This window comes from Pinus tabuliformis, chromosome 7 (genome assembly GCF_031772625.1).
Source record: "Pinus tabuliformis cultivar Carrire ecotype Pingquan chromosome 7, CPIR1, whole genome shotgun sequence".
NCBI classification, from domain to species: domain Eukaryota; kingdom Viridiplantae; phylum Streptophyta; class Pinopsida; order Pinales; family Pinaceae; genus Pinus; species Pinus tabuliformis.
This window is the reverse complement of record NC_142293.1, coordinates 1,026,116,179-1,026,131,178: the sequence shown is the minus strand read 5'-3', so window position 1 is coordinate 1,026,131,178 and position 15,000 is coordinate 1,026,116,179. Positions and strand designations below refer to the sequence as shown.

At 51.0% G+C, this 15,000-nt stretch overlaps 2 non-coding genes across 2 annotated transcripts in view; both read left to right on the top strand.

Moving 5' to 3' along the window:
* Positions 1-14,208: 14,208 nt before the first annotated feature.
* LOC149251189 (5.8S ribosomal RNA) lies at positions 14,209-14,362 on the top strand. The gene has a single exon (XR_016267332.1). It is a non-coding gene; the product is annotated as a 5.8S ribosomal RNA (ribosomal RNA).
* Positions 14,363-14,609: 247 nt separating this feature from the next.
* Positions 14,610-15,000, top strand: part of LOC149251188 (25S ribosomal RNA) — a 3,400-nt gene continuing 3,009 nt past the window's right edge. The window contains exon 1 of the ribosomal RNA XR_016267755.1: positions 14,610-15,000. This exon is cut by the window's right edge and continues 3,009 nt beyond it. This is a non-coding gene — a ribosomal RNA (25S ribosomal RNA).

The window sequence follows — 15,000 nt, the reverse complement described above, 5'->3', positions numbered from 1 at the left end:
TGCAAACCAGCTCGCAAGTCTCGAGAACTTGGCGTGTTTAGAAACCGTTGCCCAAGCCTAGGGAACACGCTGTTTCCATGTCGCGGCACACCCTGAATCGCCCGAGAGTCTGTGGAACTTCTGATTTCCATGTCGTGGGGCCACGAAGAGCCGCCAAAGTCTAGGGAACTCGGGGTGTCCATTTTGCAGCACGATGAAAACTGCTACCCAAGTCAGTGGACACACACGGGGTTTCCATTCCGCGTCACAACAAAAATTTCTACCCAAGTTTGGGAAACGCGGTGTAAGGACCTGCGGTTCGGTTTCTCCCCGTCGGTGCGAAGTGCGAACTCTACAACCAAAATGTGCAAAGAGACATAAGTATAATGTGCATTAGAAGTGGAGTGATGGTTGGTTTATAGCGTGGGAGCGTTTGGCATAACCCACGGGCCGACTTACATGTTGGGGCGACTTGAACGAAGGATTGTTTCCCGACCAACAATCGGATGGCAAGTTTGTGACGTGTAAAGGCGTTTTCGCACGCAGTGGTCGAGTTAGCCTGGGCAGCGACTTGCCCAACCGCTTGTATAAATATGGCAAGGCGTTGGAGGATTTGGCATTCATTCGAAGATGGACATTCGAACATGAGCATTCGGTGATCAAGAAAAAAGTGTGAAGTAGTGGAGCGGGTCGCAAAAGAGGCGCGGGCATATATGCGCCCACTCTTGGGCAAGCACACATGATACGCACAGGTTTCGGTTATCGGGTGAGGGCGCAGGTAAGGAAGGCACCCGTCGTTCGGTGTGACACAGGGTGTCTCTGGTATGTCGCCCGCCCGTCGTGGAAGAAGAAATGCGGAGGTGTCTCGGGTGACTCGGGTAAGTCGCCCGCCCGTCGTGCAAAAGGAAACGGGGGTTGACTCGGGTGAGGTCGCCCACCCGTCGTGCAGCAGTAAACGAGGTTCGGTCGAGGAGTACGGTTGGCAGCTCGTGTGAGGGTGCGCCCGCCCAGCTCGGGCAAGGAACTCGGTTGGCACACGGAGGTGTTGCCTATTTGTAAAATTGGCTAAGTATGAAACTTGGTGTTTCCCATGTATACTTGTAAAGCCTCGTAAACATTGTACAGTTGAATAATATATTGTATTCGGGCAGACTCATTGTTTATGGAGTTTCCCCTCCCTTTATACTGAGCAATTGTGTTCTTCATGTATAATCGCTGATTATAATGAATGTGTATGGGTTTCATTGGTATAAAGGAAACATAATAATACTTGGTTGCGAAAAACAAACTAAGTAGACTAATGGTTGGGCATAGTCCATGAACATAAGTATTGGTGAAAAGAAAGTGTTCGGTGGCGCCGCACCTCGCCAAGTATGGCTGAAAGACTACTATAGGCCTGGGGGCGTGACACGTGGGTCTCCCATGTCGCTCGTGCCATGTTGGGTGTGGCACACGCCCCTTGATACCTGCACGATGGGCGAGCCACCGACGGAAGGCACGCGGGCGACCCTTGTTGCATGCACAGATGAAAGAGGTGACCATGTGCGGATGAGTTAGGATGCGTGTAGGTGTGCGACGTGCGGCGACGGGTGTAATTGGTGAGGTGTTGGAGCCGACCCATGGGTGCGACGATGCACACGAAGCGACGTGGATGTTCGTTGGAATGGGGCGTGTCGAGGTTATGTGGCAAGTCAGCTGCGCATGCATGTTGATGGAGCCCACCCTTGTTATCCTCGAGAGACACGACCCTTGGGCGAAAGGATGCGTATAAGTAAGGAGGATGGCGTTCGACGAAGGGACATCGAACTCAGACTTCCACATCGCAGAACAAGTGCGAAGGAAGGAGTTGGGCGAAAACGGAAGGAAGAGAAGGACGTGGGTAAGAGGGCCGCACTGGCGGGCGGATTACAGAGGGCGGGTCGGGTTTGGTAGCGCGGACAGGCAGAGTGGGGTGGGTTACCATCCGGGCAGGTAGGCTGCACTGCATGCGGGCCATGCACCCTCACTATGGACCGCACCGACGGGCATAGTTTGGGCGCTGTGGAAGGGAAAGTCGGGCGGACAGGTTCGCAGTTTAGGTGTGGAGTTGTGTCGTGCAGGCCGCGGGCTAGAGCAGCATGACCACACGACATGACAGGTTGAAAGAATAATTGAAGAAGATAAATTTATGGTAAGTTATTTTTGATGCATTGTTAAGAACACTTATTGGAAAATTGACTGAGTGTTGAAGTAGGCACAGACCGTGTACTCAAGTATTGGTAAAAAGAAAAAGTATGGTGGTGCCGCACCCGCTTATGCGTGGTTGAAATACTACCACTAGGATAGGAGCGTGACATGGGGTCTCCCAGTCCCTCCTCGACAAAGGTCGCCAAATTACGGGGAACCCAGGGATTCCATGTCCCACCTTGTCGAAAGCATCCCAAGTGCGGGAAATTTGCAGTTCCTGTGTCTCGTCGCGATGGTAATCACCCCAGGTGCAGTAAACTTGGTGTACATCGAGCCTGCAACCTCACATCAAGAAAAAGGCTCGGTTGTTCAAGAGAATGAGGGTTTCTTCATTGGTAAAGGATCTCGCTAAGGATCAAAGGTTGGAGTCTCTTCTAGAGCTAGTCCACCACGATATATCAAAAGTTGAAAGGAGGACAGAGTGCCGGGGAATGAAGCGGCGAAGAAACAAAGTGCAGAGAGGCGGAAGGAATCGACTTGTGCTTGGGGGATATTATTGTCAAGGGTCTAGGGCTTTGAAATGACCAATAAGAAGCTTTAATGAGAGAAATTTACGAAAGGGTTTTCCTCTGAGAGAGAGAGAGAGAGAGAGGTTTTTCCCTGGCAGAGAGCCAACATTTTGTGTTCTTGTTCTTATGTTTTTGGCACTAGTTTGATGAAATTAAACGCACATGCATTAATGAGAAGAGAAGAAGATTAATATAACATGATAAATTGCAAAAGAGCTTCACAAATTGTTATCAAGTCTAGAAGAATCCTGCTATACCCCATTGCCCTAGATTCTTCAACGCAGTATCGGAGCTAAGGTGACACATCAAGGAAAGGGAATCTCAAGAACATCCGCAAGGTTGAAGCGTCAAGCCAAGAAGTCTCAATCACATCAAGGACAAGAAGGTCTACCATCTGTCATTCATCATGGAAGACTACAAAGCAAGAAGAAACACCTTGTATAAAGGCACCTACAAGAAGAACAAATCAAAGAGGGACCTACATCAAGCTACACCATCTTGAAGAATGAAAGGCACTACGAGTCAAGTCATCAAGCAAGTCCATTTGAAGAAAGCAACTTGAACAACATCAAGATCTAAGGAAGGAAAGCCATCAAGTCTTCAAGAAGAAAGCAAGTTCACTACATCTCAAACTCTATCAAGTAAGTATATGTCCCCTTCTGAGTATACCTCAGTGTCTTTTTGCAAGGAAAGTAACAAATTGGTTGGGACCACTACATGTCGAAAGTCCAATAGTTTGGATGCCAAGAGTATGGACGCTACAAAAGGGATTGTCCTAAACTTAAGAAGGACAAAAACAACAAGAGAAAAAGGGAAGAAGCTCATGTAACTCAAGAAGTGAAAGAAGATGACAAGAAGCAAAAGAAGGAATGTCCTCCTATGACTAAGTCAACCTCTTTTCTTAAAGTCTTCTTTCAAAGTTGGTAGAGGTCTCATTGGGGGTCCCATTTATGGGATTCAAGAGAGGATGATATACAGGCGAGAGAAAATGAGGCAAGAAAGGCTACACAAATCGAGGAGAACTATCAAATAAAGTCGTGATGATAAAAGCATAATCAAGGTGAGGTATGTATGCATCAAAGTTTAAGTCATGTCATCATATATATTGATTGGGTCATGGGAAAAGTTCTAGAATCATGATCAAGAATAAAAGGATCTCTTTCGCCAACGACATGCTCGGAGGCATGTGCTACAGTGGAGTAAAGGTCAACATGAAGAAGTGCTCTCATAAGGAGTATAAGGTGGTTGACCAATCAATCCAGTAAGAAGCAAATGAAGAACATCGTGGTCACAAAGAATAACTATTTGACAAGATTCCTCAACATCTCTCGAAAGAAGGCACGAAAACTCTGACAAAGGAAGAAAAAGATAAAGGACCCTTGACACCTATGAAGGCCTTGGAGATAGTAAGGTGCAGATAACCGTTTCCACTCTACAAATATGTCATGATGAAGAGCAATATCACGATGAAGTCAGGAAGGGCCAGTAAATAAAAGTACGGGAACAAGCGACTACAACTAAGCATCCATGTGATAAGTGTTATGAAGGATAGACAAGGTGACAAAGGAGTAGCTAGATGAAAAAAAGGACCTGATATATATCAAGAAGGCCACTTTCCACAAAGGGAGCAATTACCTGACAAACCAGGGGGGAAAGTCATCGATGGTCGGTACCCTGCCAAGAAGAAGTTCAAACAAAGACTTCATGACATCGAAGGAAAGAAGGAGATAAAGCGGCTGAAGGACCCACGAAGAAGACGTTGTTGATGAATGGACAAGTCCCTAGCTAAGAGGGAGTTCTAACAAGTTCCCAACTACAAAGGAGCTTGGGCAAGTTCCTTGTCAGAGGAAACTTGGGCATGTCTTCCCCAATCAAGGGGAAGAGATAGACACAACATTCTTGTCTTCACTCTGCAAGAAATAACGGGAAGATTAGAAAAATCCTTTGGCATCTGATTCTCTTTGAGGATGTGTAGGGCACCCAAGACAAGAGTAGGCAAGAGGAGCGATATTCTTTAAGGGATGGGAACCCAAGACAAGAATTGTCCTGGAAGGTCATACTCAGGGAACACCTGGGTGGGTATGTACCTTTAGAGACAATGACCAAGGTGTTTATAAGCCATTGGCCTCACCAACATTGTGCTCTGGTATTATGAGAGATAAAGTTGTTAGTCAAGGCCTTGCTATGAATAATGTTGGCTAATATGATGCTATAACATATGGGTTGCCAATCCGGTTTCTCTTATGTGAATTATTCAAGATTGAAAAATAGCCAAACACCTTGTAATGATTTATGAATACCTCCCTAGTTGAGAGGGGGTGTTGAAGAAAGTGTAACTAGGTTCGGTATTCATAAATGTACTTTTGATATTTGTATTTATTCAAGAAAATATATATATATATATATATATATATTATATTTGTCATTAAGTTTCTTGCTCATTGAAATAGGCCTAGCACATGTTAAAGTGCTATAAAGAGTCAAAAGAAATTCTTGAAGATACTAAGGGCATGTTACCCTAGGTATATTTATGTATTAGAGTCAAAGATATTCCTACCGTCGTGCCTTCGTTCGGGTCGTGCGCCCGTTCAAACCCCAAATTTCCTTCGGGCGGGCTAGGTCATCCCGTGCCGTGCCGTGTGTGGGGGTGCGTGGGCACACATGGGCGTGCCGAAAATGCCAAGTCATGACCGCCCGTGTGCCTTCTTTTTTCGGGTCGTGCACCCATGGAAACCCCAAATTTCGTCCGGCCGATTCGGGTCGGCTCGCCCAGGGCGGGTCGGGTCGTGCCATGCCGTGTGTGGGTGCCCCGGCACAAGTGGCCATATCAAAAATTCTAAGTCATCACCGCCCGTGTGTCTTTTGCACATTCGTGCGGCCTGTTTGCTCGACGCTCCCTCTGGCCTTCGTTCGGGTCGTGCACCCATGGAAACCCCAAATTTCGTTCGGGTCGTGCACACATGGAAACCCCAAATTTCGTTCGGGCAGGTCAGGTCATGTCATGTGTGGGTACCCGTGCAAATGTGTTCGGGCGAGTCGAGTGGGGTCGGGTCATGCCGTGCCACGCGTGGGTGCTCGGGAACATGTGGCCATGCAAAAAATGTTAGTGCATGACCACCCGTGTAACTCCTGCACATTCGCGCGACCCATTTTCTCGACGCTCCGTCGTACCTTTGTTCGGGCGGGTCGGTTCGTGCCGTGCGTGGGTGCTCGGGCACACATGGCAGTGCCAAAAATGCTAAGTCATGACCCCCCATGTGCCTTCTACACGTTCGTGCGACCCGTTTGCCTAATGTTGCCTTGTGCCTTCATTCGGGTCGCGCACCCATGGAAATCCCAAATTTTGTTTGGGTTGTGCATACAAGGAAACCCAAAATTTTGTTCGGGTCTGGTCATGTCGTGTCGTGTGTGGGTGCCTGTGCAAACGCATTCAGGCGGGTCGGGTTGGCTGGCACAAGGCCGGTCGGGCCATGTGTCGGTGCCCGGGCACACGTGGGCGTACCAAAAATGCTAAGTCGTGACCGCCATGTGTCTTCTGCACATTCGGGTGGCATGTTTGCCTGATGCTCCCTCGTGCCTTCGTTTGGGTTGTGCGCCCACGGAAACCATGAAATTTCGTTCGGTTCGTGCGCCCATGGAAACCCCAAATTTCATTCGGGAGGGTCGGGACATGTCGTGTGTGGGTGCCCGTGCAAACAGGTCAGGTCATGTCATGTCGTGTCGTGTAACAGCGCCCAGGGCACACGTGGTCGTATAAAAAATGCTAAGTTGTGAAGGGGGGGGGGGGGGGGGCTGTGCACGATCGTGCTTGCCCGTTTTCCCGAATCTCCCATGTGACTGCGTTTTGGTCGTGTGTCGGAGCCCACGTAAACTCGTTCGAGAGGGTCGTTTGCCGTGTAAATACTCATTCGGGTGGGTCTTTTGCCATGTAAACTCGTTGAGGCGGGTCGTTTGAGAGCACCCGTGTAAACTCGTTTGGACGGGTCGCGCGAGGTCATCCGTGCAAAAGTGTTCGGGTGGGTTGGGTGAGGGCGTCCGTGCAAACCCGTTCGGGCGGGTCGTTTGAGCAAGGGCATCCGTGCAAACCCGTTCGAGCGGGTCAAGCGAGGGCGTCCGTGCAAACCCGTTCAGGCGAGTCGGGTGAGGGCGTCCATGCAAACTCGTTCGGGCGTGTCGTTTGAGGGCGCCCGTGCGAACTCGTTCGAGCGGGTCGTTCGGGCGAGGGCGCGCCTGGGCGAACGAGCCCGTATCAAAAATGCTAAGTTGTCACCTGAGGTTGGCTTTGTACACGTTTCTGCAGCTCGTTTTCCCGGCTCTCCCTTGTCGGTTTGTTTCAGTCATTCGGGCACCCATGCAAAATCGTTCGAGCGGGTTGTTTGAGGGCGCCCGTGTGAACTCGTTTGGGTGGGTCGTTTGAGGGCGCCCGTGTGAACTCTTTCGGGCAGGTCGTTTGGGCTGGTCATTTGAGGGCACCTGTGTGAACTCGCTCGGGCGAGTCGTTCGGGCGGGTCGTTTGAGGGCGCCCATGTGAACTCGTTTGGGCGGGTCATTCGAGCGGGTCGTTTGAGGGCGTCCATGTGAACTCATTCGAGCGGGTCGTTTGAGGGCGTTCGTGTGAACTCGTTCGGGCGAGGGCGCACACGGGCGAACGAGCCCGTATAAAAAGTGCTATGTTGTGACCTGAGGTTGGCTTTGTGCACGTTCGTGCAGCTCATTTGCCCAGCTCTCCCTTGTCAGTTTGTTTCGGTCGTTCGGGCGGGTCGTTTGAGGGCGCCCGTGTGAACTCGTTCGGGTGGGTCGTTCAGGAAGTTCGTTTGAGGGCACCCATCTGAACTTGTTCGGGTGGGTCGTTCAAGTGAGTCGTTTGAGGGCGCCCGTGTGAACTGGTTTGGGCAGGTCCTTCGGGCAAGGGCACACCCAGGCGAAGGAGCCCATATCAGAAATGCTAATTTATGACCTGAGGTTGGCTTTGTGCACATTCGTGCAGCTCGTTTGCCCAGCTCTCCATTGTCAGTTCGTTTCGGTTGTTCGGGTGGGTCGTTTGGGGGCGCTCGTCTAAACTCGTTCGGGCGGGTTGTTTGAGGGCGCCCGTGTGAACTCGTTCGGGCGGGTCGTTTGAGGGCGCCCGTGTGAACTCATTCGAGCGGGTCGTTTGAGGGCGCTCGTGTGAACTCGTTCGAGCGGGTCGTTCAGGCGGGTCGTTTGAGGGCACCCATGTGAACTCGTTCGAGCGGGTCATTCGGGTGAGGGCGTGCCCGGGCAAACGAGCCTGTATCAAAAATGCTAAGTTGTGACCCGAGGTTGTCATTGTGGACATTCGTGCAGCTTGTTTTCCCAACTCTCCCTTGTCGGTTCGTTTTGGTCGTTTGGGTGGGTCATTTGAGGGCGCCCGTGTGAACTCGTTTGGGCAGGTCGTTCAGGCGAGGGAGCGCCCGGGTGAACGAGCCCGTATCGAAAATGCTAAGTTGTGACCCGAGGTTGGCTTTGTGCACGTTCGTGCAGCTCGTTTTCCTTTCTCTTACTTGTCGGTTCGTTTCGGTCGTTCGAGCGGGTCGTTTGAGGGTGCCCGTGTGAACTCGTTCGGGCGGGTCGTTTGGGCGAGGGCACGCCCGGGCAAACGAGCCCGTACCAAAAATTCTAAGTTGTGACTCGAGGTTGGCTTTGTGCATGTTTGTGCAGCTCGTTTGCCTAGCTCTCCCTTGTCGGTTCGTTTCAGTCATTCGGGCGGGTTGTTTGAGGGCGCCCGTGTGAACTCGTTCGGCTGAGGGCGCGCCCGGGCGAACGAGCCCTATCAAAAATGCTAAGTTGTGACCCGAGGTTGGCTTTGTGCACGTTCCTTCAGCTTGTTTGTCAGGATCTGCCTTGTTCCTTCGTTTCGGTCGTTCAAGCGGGTCGTTTGAGGGCGCCCATGTGAACTTGTTCGCGCGGGTCATTCGGGCGGGTCGTTTGAGGGTGCCCGTGTCAACTCGTTCGGGCAGATCGTTTGGGTGGGTCGTTTGAGGGCGCCATGTGAACTCGTTCGGGTGGGTCGTTCAGGCGAGGGTGCTCCCGGGTGAACGAGCCCGTATAAAAAATTCTAAGTTGTGACCCGAGGTTGGCTTTGTGCACGTTCGTGCAGCTCGTTTGCCCGGCTCTCCCTTGTCAGTTCGTTTCGATCGTTCGGGCGGGTCGTTTGAGGGCACCCGTGTGAACTTGTTCGAGCGGGTCGTTCGGGCAAGGGCGCGCTCGGGCGAACGAGCCCGTATCAAAAATGCTAAGTTGTGACCCGAGGTTGGCTTTGTGCATGTTTGTTTAGCTCGTTTGTCGGGCTCTCCCTTGTTGCTTCGTTTCGGTCATTCGGGCGGGTCATTTGAGGGCGCCCGTGTGAACGCGTTCGGGCGGGTCGTTCTGGCGGGTCATTTGAGGGCGCCCGTGTGCACTCGTTCAGGCAGGTTGTTCGGGCTAGGGCGCGCCCGGGCGAACGAGCCCATATCAAAAATGCTAAGTTGTGACCCGAGGTTGGCTTTGTGCACGTTCATGCAGCTTGTTTGCCCAGCTCTCCCTTGTCGGTTCATTTCGGTCGTTCGGGCGGGTCGTTTGAGTGCGCCCGTGTGAACTCGTTCGGGCGGGTCGTTCGAGCGAGGGCATGCCCAGGCGAATGAGCCCATACTAAAAATGCTAAGTTGTGACCAGAGGTTGGCTTTGTGCACGTTCGTGCAGCTCATTTACCCGGCTCTCCCTTGTTGATTCATTTCGGTTGTTCGAGCGGGTCGTTTGAGGGTGCCCGTGTGAACTTGTTCGGTTGAGTCGTTCGGGCGAGGGTGCGCTCGGGCAATCGAGCCCGTATCAAAAATGCTAAGTTGTGACCCGAGGTTGGCTTTGTGCACGTTTGTTCACCTCGTTTGCCGGGCTCTCCCTTGTTGCTTCGTTTCGGTCGTTCGGGCGGGTCGTTTGAGGGCACCCGTGTGAACTCGTTAGGGCATGTAAGGTCCTTGGGTACGGGCGCGTTTGGGCGCCGGGCGAAGTCACCGTGCACGGGCGCACGGGCGGGCGTGGGCGCATGGGCGGGTGTGGGTTGCACGACCGGCGGGCAGTTCTGCACGATAGGCGGGCGAGGTTGCACGGCGGGCGGGCGAGGCTGCACGACGAGCGGGTCTGCACGACAGGCGGGTGAGACTACACGGCAAGCGGGCAAGGATGCACGGCGGGCGGGTTTGCACGACAGGCGGGCGGGTCTGCACGACGGGCGGGTGGGCGCACACGGGCGGGTGAGCGCACACGGAAATGCGACAATAATAAACACATGAAAATGGCTAAGTGTCATTACACTTGAGCGTATATGTTATGAGGACATACGAAGTTTATAAGCATTCAACGATGGGCAATAAAATATAATAAAGCTGACACCATAAAGATATAACGTGGGGGCTTCATGGTATTATTTAACATGTCGGCCCAAGATTATATCCAAGGTGTGGAGCGTATATATAAGAGGTGGCTGCACCTCATTTCATCCAACACATCTTCGCTCATCTCTCATACGCATAGGGGTAAATACCTGCGCAGTTTTGGAGGAGGATACGCATACCTCATGCGTAGTCCAGCCTAAGTGCGAGGTGGAAGTATCTTGTGGTTTGAGGTGTGAAGGTGGAAGTTGTGTGCGGTTTTATGCAGGATTTGGTAGGGAGGTTGAGTGGCTCGGGTGAGCACTCCTTCTTATGCAAAGGTGCATGAAATGTTGTAAAAGGCAGGTGGCCTGTCTTTTGTAAAAATTGGTTAAGTGTGAGACTTGGTTTGGCCAAGACACACTTGTTGTAAAATCTGATATTCTTGATATAATAAAATTGTTGGGCATACTGTATGGGAGTTGCCCCTCCCTTTGTACTTGATTATTGTTGATGTTCTCGGTTTATTATTCATGGTTAATAATTGAGAATGGTCTTCACTAAGGTATAAAGGATAATGCTTTATTCGGTTACAAAAACATAAACTAAGTAAGTTCATGTTGAAGTAGGCGTAGTCCACGGGTGTTAGTATTGTTAAAAAGAAAGCGCTCGGTGGTGCCGCACCTCGCTACAAGCGGTTGGAAGATCACCGCAGGTGTAGGGGCGTGACAGTTGGTATCAGAGCTCGGTCGGAGCTGGTGACAAGTGAAGCAGGTGCAGATAAGGTTATGGAGAACAGTCTGGGTTTCGTAGACTTGATGGTTTATGGCAAGGCCATTCAAGCTCTGGTAGACACAAGTGCTACACATAACTTTATGACAACACGGTTAGCAAAAGAGATTGGGCTGGAGGTCAAGGCAGTAAACTCTAGAGCTAAGGTGGCAGGTTTGGTACATGATGTACCTGTACAGATGAATGAATGGAAGGGTTAGTTGGACTTCATAGTGATGGAGATGAATGACTTTGATGTGATACTTGGACAAGAATTCTTGAAGGGAAACATGGCTATTGTTGTCCCCTTCTGTGATGAAGATGTTGCAAACACGACTATGATGGAGGATGAACTTGAGGTTGATCAAGTTGAACCAGGATCGTGCAGTTTGTCAACATGTATGGATGAGGTCACTCACATGGAGGAGCCTCATGATGATGAAGTAAGTGATGATACTTGTGTTTCGTTTGGGCATTTGGGAGATGGACCATGTGCAGGAGAGGGCAAAACCAATTTGCCAATGCTAGGGAGGATCTTACCATGGATGACTATGATGGAACCTTGTATGGAGAAGCAAGGATTATCGATTGTTGCAGGGCTTGTTGGGGTTACTTGTGACCTTATGATGAAAGGCGCAAGGACCCGTGACAAGGGTGGAACGTGATGATCGTTGTGAAGGATTGAGTCATGCTTTAGCCACATGGAGAATTGGCTTATGGCAGAATTGGCTAAGTGGGACTTTGTGGTGCGTCTCTAGGGGAGCGGGTTTGGTTTTTGGCGGGTACATTGTTGGTTGCTTGTCTCGAGGTAACTACGCTTGTTTTTTCGTGCTTGCTTGCAAGCCATGCTTGTGCTTGTCCCACCCATCCTTTGTTTTTCTTCCCCCCAATGTGTTTCTGCAGTGGGTCCAGAAGCTTGTTTCTTGGGAGCCCTTCTAACGATGTGTTCGGCCGGGCATGGTTGCTGCAGAGTTGAGGTGCTCGGTAAATATGATGGATAAATTTGGACTCATTCGTAGAGGCGGTGCTCAGTCTTTTGTTCGTTGGAAGGCATGGGCCAAGGGTGCGGGCTTCCATAGTTGGTTCTCTCGAAAAGGCGGCAGCGGTTGATGTGTTGCTTGGGTGAGCTTTTTCGCTGGTGGTTGGGTCGAGGGAGTGGTTATGTGCGTGCCTAGTATTTCAAACCTTCCGTGAGGTGAGATTGTCGGGGTGCGGTCAAGTATGGGATGGAAGAAGAGCGGTTCAACCCGTTGGGCTGGCCACCCTAGTCCCTCCCGACCATTCCTCGACATGCCCTCGCGGAACGGTTGGGTGTCAAGGTAATGAAAAACCTATCCCTCGGTCTGAGCTCCATCAAGATCGCAATTTTCCCCACCGACAGGCATGAGGGTGGCAATCTTATCTCGTGCCTTTGTTGTTGAGGGAATTCCTCGTCCTCTCGTGACCCACTCCCCTTCTCAGGGAAAAAGAAGTAGCGGGTCGTGTCTTTGTTCCTCCCTTTGGATTGTGGGTTTTTTGTGGGACTTGCATCATTTCTTTGTTTCGTGGTGTGAGCTTTGTGAAGGTTCCTCTCTCTAGTGGCCTTGCACCGTCGATCTATTTGTGGCCCGCAGCTTTCTCCAACGTTGATCGTCGACCCGTGACAACTCCTCTTTGGAGTTTGATTATTTGACCCTCGTTGACTCTCTCGCTGGAAAGGTTGTCGGGTGTTTTGTACACAGAGGGGTGCAAGAGCGCGGTGGGTTTGTGTTATTGGCAGTGGTCTATTTGTCGTTTGAAGCCTTGTGCCACTGTGTTGGGGGGCTGTGTGCCTCTCAGTGATGTGCTCCAGACACTGGTCTCATCGTGGCCCTTGTCTTTTCTATTGGTCAGTTTTAGGTTGTGATTTATTTGCTTGGTTGTTTTCTATATGTTGTAAAGTTTGAAAGGGTGTTGTGCTGAATGCGTGTGGGAGGGTGTGAAGAGGTGAGACGCTTTTTTGATTGGGTGCCTTGTTTGATTTCTTTTTGGTTAGCGGACATCTACTCGGCGTGCTGTTGAGCTTCTCTCTTTTCTTGGGATCTTTGTTTCTTTGGTGTTGTTTTCTTCCCTTCTTCCTTTTGCCCTAGCTTTACGGAAGAGAGGTGGGATTGTTGTGGATTGGTGTTCGGGAGGGATGAAAAGTAGTGCGAGTTCCCAGGGTGGCCACCCCAGTCCTTCTCGATCGCCATCCTCTGTAGTTCCCCCCTTTTTCCGAGGGCATGGGGTTTGAGAAGCTTGTTCTCTGTTTGAGCCTCCCCTTGTGAGCTGGTAGCCACGTTTGACATCTCTTGCTTTCCTATTTTTTTCTTCCCTTCTTGCTTTTGGCCCCTTGGCTTTACAGAGAAAAGGTGGGATTGTTGTGGATTGGTTTTCATGAAGGACGAAAAGAATTGCGAGTTCTGAGGGTGGCCACCCTAGTCCTTCTCGATCGCCGTTCCCTGCAGTTCCCCCCCTTTTGCAAAGACATGGCAGTGGGGAAGCTTGTTCTCTGTTTGAGCCTCCCCCTGTGAGCCGGTGGAAGCGTTTGATATCTCTCTTTCTTTAATGTTGTTTTCTTCCCTTCTTCCTTTCGGCCCCTAGCTTTACGGAGAAAAGGTGGGATTGTTGTGGATTGGTGTTCGCGAAGGACGAAAAGCAATGCGAGTTCCCAGGGTGGCCACCCTAGTCCTTCTCGATCGTCGTCCCCTGCAGTTCCCCGCATTTTGTGAAGGCACGGGGTTGGGGAAGCTTGTTCTCTATTTGAAGCCTCCCCTTGTGAGCCGGTAGCCATGGTTGATATATCCCTTTCTCTCTTGTTGTTTTCTTCCCTTCTTCCTCGTGGCCCCTAGTGTTACGGAGAAAAGGTGGGATTGTTGTGGATTGGTATTCCGGAAGGCTGAAACGCAGTGCGAGCTCTCGGGGTGGCCACCCTAGTCCTTCTTGATCATTGTCCCCTTCAGTTCCCCCCTTTTGCCGAAGGCACGGGGCTTTCAGAGGCTTGTGCCTTGCTTGTGCTTTGTTTTCTACCCTTTTCTTCCTTTCGGTCCCTAACTCTACGGAGAAAAGGGGGAATCGTTGTGGGCTGGTGTCGGGGAAGGGTTAAAAGCAGTGTGAGCTCCCAGGGTGGCCACCCTAGTCCTTCTCGATCGTTGTTCCACGCATTTCCCCCCTTTTTGCGAGGGCGTGGGGCTGGGGGAGATTGTCCTCTGTTCGAGCCTCCCCCTGTGAGGGGGTTAGACACCTTTGTTTCTCTTTCTCTCCTGTGTTTTTCCTCCTTTTGCCCCTTGGCCTTACATTTGTTGTTGGGGGGTGCCCCTATTCAGTTTTGTGGCCATTTTTTCGGTAATACACGTGGAAATGACTCTCGGCAACGGATATCTCATCTCTTGTTACGATGAAGAATGTAGCGAAATGCAATACTTAGTGTGAATTGTAGAATCCCGTGAATCATCGAGTTTTTGAACGCAATTTGCGCCCGAGGCCTCGGTCAAGGGCACGTCTGTCTGGGTGTTGCATCCCATTCAAACGCGCTCCCTGCAATATGCTACGGAGTAGCGGAGTTGGTCGTTTGTGCCCCGTGCGGTGTGGTCGGCTAAAATACCTCAAGCGATGTTTCGTGGTGTGTGTCGACGAGCAGTGATCTTGTCCCCTTGGATGGGCAGTCGGCTTTAGTCGATGCGAGCTTTGTATGGCATCGCTCAAACTTGCTTTGCTCTCTCTTGTCCTCCCATGGGGTAGGGCGGATTTAGCTCCAACTTTGTGACCCCAGCTCAGGCGAGAACACCTGTTAAGTTTAAGCATATAATTAAGTGGAGGAAAAGAAACTTACAAGGATTCCCCTAGTAGCAGCGAGCGAACCGGGAAGAGCCCAGCATGAAAATCGGGCGGCGGCGCTGCCTGAATTGTAGTCTGTAGAAGCGTCCTCAGTGGCGAACCTGGGCCAAGTTCCTTGGAAGGGGGTGCTTGAGAGGGTGACAGCCCTATCGGCCCGGGACCCTGCCGCATCACGAGGCGTTGTCGGTGAGTCGGTTTGTTTGGGAATGCAACCCTAATTGGGTGGTAAATTCCGCCCAAGGCTAAATACGGGCGAGAGACCGATAGTGAAAAAGTACCGCGAGGGAAAGATGAAAAGGACTTTGAAAAGAGAGTTA